Raw genomic sequence first — 6,000 nt, forward strand, 5'->3', positions numbered from 1 at the left:
GGAAACCCTACGGACCAGTTCTACTCTGTCCTACAGGGTCGCTACCAGTAGGAATTGACTTGATGGCAATGGGCTTGGGTTTTTTGTTTTTGTTTTTTTTTTTTTAAGAGGAGCATATATGCCCTATTATGAGTTGAACTGCGTCCCCTAAACAGATATACTGGAGTCCTAACCCCAGTACCTGCGCAAGTGACTTTATTTGGAAATGGGGTTGTTGCAGATATAATCAATTAAAAATAAGGCCATGCTGGATTAGGGTGGACCCTAAACCCAATGACTGCTGTCCTTGTATGAACAGAAGAGACATTGGCACAGGCACAGACACAGAAGGAAGATAACCATGTGAAATTGGAGGCAGAGATTAGGATTATGCTGCCGCAAACCAGGGAACACCAAGGATTGCTGGCAACAATGGAAGCTAGAAGAGACAAGCAGGGATTTTCCCCTAGAGCCTTCGTAGGGAGCATGGCTCTGCTGACACCTTGATTTCAGACTTCTGGCCTCCAGAACTGTGAGAGAATACATTTCGGTTGTTTTAAGCCACCAAATTTGTGGTACTTTGTTATGCAAGCCCTAGGAAAACTAATACATGTCCCTCTTAATTTAGGGATGTGGAAGATAAACAATAAAAATTTGTTCTTTAAGGATGATGACAGCTGCAAAGCAGTATTGTGCTTGCTGGCAAGGTTAAATGTTAAAGAAAAATAGTTTCTTAGTGAATATATTTTCCCTATATGCTGTATGCACAACGTAGTGTTCTAAAAGCTAACAATATTTTGTAAAGAAAGAAAAAATCTTATAGTTCTAATGGTCTTAATGTTTTCTTTTACGGGGATTTAAGACGCTTTGTCTTTTAATTATATTAAATGCTTCTGATACATCGAGCAGACCATTACATAAGGGATAAAGTAATGATTAATGTGAAAATTTAAAAACTTATTTCACTTGACGTAACAGGTTTATTTGTAAACTCAGTTTTTCTTTTTTATTGTGCTTTAGGTGAAAGTTCACAGAGCAAATTAGTTTCTCACTCAACAATTGATACACAAATTGTTTTGTGGCATTGGTTGCAATCCATGAGTTAACTGTCTCCCCTTCTCCATCCAGGCTCCCTGTTTCCATTCATCTGTTTTCCTGTCCCTTCCTGTCTTCTCATCTTTGGTCTCATTTACATGATAAAACTAAGATGCACATCCCTCATGTGTATCATCATTTGTTTTATAGACCTGTGTAATCTTTGGCTAAAGGGTGAACTTCAGGAGTGGCTTCTGTTCTGAGTTAGAAGGGTATCTGGGGGCCATAATCTCAGATTCCTCCAGTCTCTTTCAGACCAGTAGGTCTGGTCTTTTTTTGTGAATTTGAATTCTGTTCTACATTTTTCTCTTGCTCTGTCCAGGACCCTCTATTGCGATCCTTGTCAGAGTGGTTGGTGGTGGTAGTCAGGCACCGTCTAGTTGTTCTGGGCTCAGGCTGATGGAGGCTGTGGTACTTGTGGTTCACTAGTCCTTTGGGCTAATATTTTCCATGTCTCTTTGGTTTTCTTCATTTTCCTTTGCTTTGGATAGGATGGGACCAGTAAATGTATCTTAGATGGCCACTTGCAAACTTTTAAAACCCCAGAGGCTACTCACCAAAGTAGGATGTAGAACATTTTCTTTATGAACTAGGTTATGTCAATTGACCTAAATGTCCCCCAAGACCGTGGTCCCTAGCCCTCAGTCCCGCAGAGTGTTTGGATGTGTCTATGAAGTTTCAAGGCCTTGCACGTGTTATGCTGACTTCCCCTATAATGCGTATTGTCTTTCTCTTCACCAAAATTACCACTTACCTACTATCTAGTTAGTGATTTCCCTTCCCCAGCCCTCCCCTCCCTTGTAGCCATTAAGGATTTTTTCTTTCTGTGTGTAAACATTTTCATGAGTTTTTATAATAGTGGTCTCATACAATATTTGTCCTTTTGTGACTGACTTATTTCACCCAGCATAATGCCCTCCAGGTTCATCCATGTTGTGAGACATTTTGCATGTTTTGCAGAATCATCACTGTTTATTGTTGGCTAGCATTCCATTGGAAACCCTGGTGGTGTAGTGGTTAAGTGCGATGGCTGCTAACCAAAAAGTCAGCAGTTCAAATCCACCAGGCGCTCCTTGGAAACTCTATGGGGCAGTTCTAATCTGTCCTATAGGGTCGCTGTGAGTCGGAATATACTCGACTGCAGTGGGTTTGTTTTTTGTTTTTTTTTTTAGTATTCCATTGTATGTATGTACCGTAGTTAGTTTATCCATTCATCTGCTGATTGGCACTTAGTTTGTTTCCAACTTTTTGCTATTGTGAATAATATTACAATTGAACATGAGCGTGCATATGCCTATTCATGTGATGGCTCTTATTTCTCTAGGATAAATTCCTAAGAGTAGACTTGGTGGAGCTTATGGTATTTCCATTTCTAGGTTTTTAAGGAAGCATCATATCGTTTTCCCATAGGGAACATTTTACATTCTCACTAGCAGTGTATAAGAGTTCCAATCTCCCCACAACCTCTCTGATATTTGTTATTTTGTGTTTTCTTTGATTTGTGCCAGTGATGGCAGGGTGAGATGGTATATCATTGTAGTTTTCATTTGCATTTCTCTAATGGCTATTGATCATGAACATTTCCTTAAGTGTCTGTTAGCTGTCTAAATGTTGTCTTTGGAAAAATGTCTGTTTATATCCTTTGCCCACTTTTTAATTGGATGATTTGACTTTTTATTGTTACAGTGTTGTAGTATCTTACACATTTTAGAGATTAGGCCCTTGTCGGATACGTCATAGCCAAATTTTTCCCCCCAGTCTGTAGGTTATCTTTTTACTCCTTTTATGGGGTCTTCTGATGAGTTTAAGTATTTATTTTTTAGGATACCCCAGTTATCTACTTTATCTTCTGGTGTTTGTACTTTGTTAATTATTGTTTGTATCCTATTTATGCCATATATTAGTGCCTCTAGCATTGGCCCTATTTTTTCTTCCATGATCTTTATAATTCTAGGTTTTGGTTTTATACTTAGGTCTTTGATCAACTTTGAATTAGTTTTTGTACGTGGTTTAAGGTATGGGTCCTGTTTCTTTTTTTTATAGATAGGCATCCAGTTTTCCCAGCACCATTTGTTAAAGAGATTGCTTTTCCCCCATTCAATGGACCCTGAGGCTTTGTCAAAGTTCAGCTGACCATAGGTGGATAGATTCACATCTGGGTTCTCAATTCTGTTGCATTGGTCTACATGTCTGTTGTTGTACCAGTACCAGGGTGTTTCGACTACTGTGGCTGTATAGTAGGTTCTGAGATCAGGTAGTGTGAGGCCTCCTACTTCGTTCTCCTTCTTCAATAATGCTTTACCTATCTGGGGCTCCTTTCTTTTCCATATAAAGTTAATGACTATTTTTGCATCTTGTGAAACAATACTATTGGTATTTGCATTGGGATTGCATTATATATGTAGGTAGTTTTTGGTAGGATTGACATTTTTACAGTGTTGAGTCTTCCTATCCATGATCATGGTATGTTTTTCCATACATGTAGGTCTCTTTGGTTTCTTGCAGTAGTGTTTTGTAGTTTCCTTTGTATAGGCCTTTTATGTCTCTAGTCAGATTTATTCCTAAATATTTTATTTTTTTAGGGGTGATTGTAAATGGTATTGTCTTATTTCCTCTTTGAAGTTCTCTTTGTTGGTTTGTAGGAATACAACTGATTTTTGTATGTTCATCTTGTTTCCTGCTGCTGTTGTTGTTAGGTGCCGTCGAGTCAGTTCCGACTCATAGCGGCCCTATGCACAACAGAAAGAAATACTACCTGGTCCTGTGCCATCCTTAAAATTGTTATTATGCTTGAGCCCATTGTTGCGGCCACTGTGTCAATCCACCTCACTGAGGGTCTTCCTCTTTTCTGCTGACCCTGTACTTTGCCAAGCATGATATCCTTCTCCAGGGACTGATCCCTCCTGACAACATGTCCAAAGTATGGAAGATGCAGTCTTGCCATCCTTGCTTCTAAGGAGCATTCTGGTTGTACTATTTCCAAGACAGATTTGTTCATTCTTCTGGCAGTCCATGGTATATTCAATATTCTTCTCCAACACCACAATTCAAAGGCATCAATTCTTCAGTCTTCCTTATTCATTGTCCAGCTTTCACATGCATACGATGCGATTGAAAATACCATAGCTTGGGTCAGGAGCACCTTAATCTTCAAGGTGATGTCTTTGCTCCTCGACACTTTAAAGAGGTCCTTTGCAGCAGATTTACCCAATACAATGAGTCTTTTGATTTCCTGACTGCTGCTTTCATGGCTGTTGATTGTGGATCCACATAAAATGAAATCCTTGACAACTTCAATCTTTTCTCCATTTATCATGATGTTGTTCATTGGTCCAGTTGTGAGGATTTTGTTTTCTTTATGTTGAGGTGCAATCCATACTGAAGGCTGTGGTCTTTGATCTTCGTTAGTAAGTGCTTCAAGTCCTCTTCACTTTCAGCAAGCAAGGTTGTGTCATCTGCATAACGCAGATTGTTAACGAGTCTTCCTCTAATCCTGATGCCCCATTCTTCTTCATATAGTCCAGCTTCTCGGATTATTTGCTCAGCATACAGAATTGAATAGGTATGGTGAAAGAATACAACCCTGGCGCACACCTTTCCGGACTTTAAACCACGCAGTATCTGTCCGGACAACTGCCTCTTGATCTAAGTAAAGTTTCCTCGTGAGCACATTTAAGTGTTCTGGAATTCCCATTCTTCGCAATGTTATCCATAATTTGTTATGATCCACACAGTCGAATGCCTTTGCATGGTCAATAAAACACAGGTAAACATCCTTCTGGTATTCTCTGCTTTCATCCAGGATCATCTGACATCAGCAATGATATCCCTAGTTCCATGTCCTCTTCTGAAACCGGCCTGAATTTCTGGCAGTTTTCTGTGGATATAGTGCTACAGCCGTTTTTTGAATGATCTTCAGCAAAATTTTGCTTGCATGTGCTATTAATGATATTGTTCTATAATTTCCACCTTCAGTTGGATCACCTTTCTTGGGAATAGGCATAAATATGAATCTCTTCCAGTCAGTTGGCCAGGAAGCTGTCTTCCATATTTCTTGGCATAGATGAGCGGCACCTCCAGCGCTGCATCTGTTTGTTGAAACATCTCAGTTGATACTCTGTCAATTCCTGGAGCCTTGTTTTCTGCCAATGCCTTCAGAGCAACTTGGACTTCTTCCTTCAGTACCATCGGTTCCTGATCATATGCTTCCTCTTGAAATGGTTGAACATTGACTAATTCTTTTTGGGATAGCGACTCTGTGTATTCCTTCCATCTTCTTTTGATGCTTCCTGTGTCATTTGATATTTTCCCCATAGAATCCTCCACTATTGCAACTTGAGGCTTGAATTTTTTCTTCAGTTCCTTCAGCTTGAGAAGTGCCGAGTGTGTTCTTCCCTTTTGGTTTTCCATTTCCAGCTCTTTGCACATGTCATTATAATACTTTACTTTGTCTTCTCGAGCTGCCCTTTGAAATCTTCTGTTCAGTTCTTTTACTTTATCAATTCTTCCTTTTGCTTTAGCTGATTGATGTTTCAGAGCAAGTTTCAGAGTCTCCTCTGACATCCGTCTTGGTCTTTTCTTTCTTTCCTGTCTTTTCAAGGACCTCTTGCTTTCTTCATGGATGATGTCCTTGATGTCATTCTACAACTCGTCTGGTCTTCGGTCCCTAGTGCTCAATGCATCAAATCTGTTCTTCAGATGGTCTCTAAATTCAGGTGGGATAAACTCAAGGTCATATTTTGGTTCTTGTGGTCTTGCTTTGATTTTCTTCAGTTTCCGCTTGAACTTGCATATGAGCAAGTGATGGTCTGTTCCACAGTCGGCCCCTGGCCTTGTTCTGACTGATGATATTGAGTTTTTCCATCGTCTCTTTCCACAGATGTAGTCAATTTGATTTCTGTGTGCTCCATCTGGCGAGGTCCATGT

The sequence above is a fragment of the Elephas maximus genome, chromosome 10 (genome assembly GCF_024166365.1).
Source record: "Elephas maximus indicus isolate mEleMax1 chromosome 10, mEleMax1 primary haplotype, whole genome shotgun sequence".
In the NCBI taxonomy this organism is placed as follows: Eukaryota; Metazoa; Chordata; class Mammalia; order Proboscidea; family Elephantidae; genus Elephas; species Elephas maximus.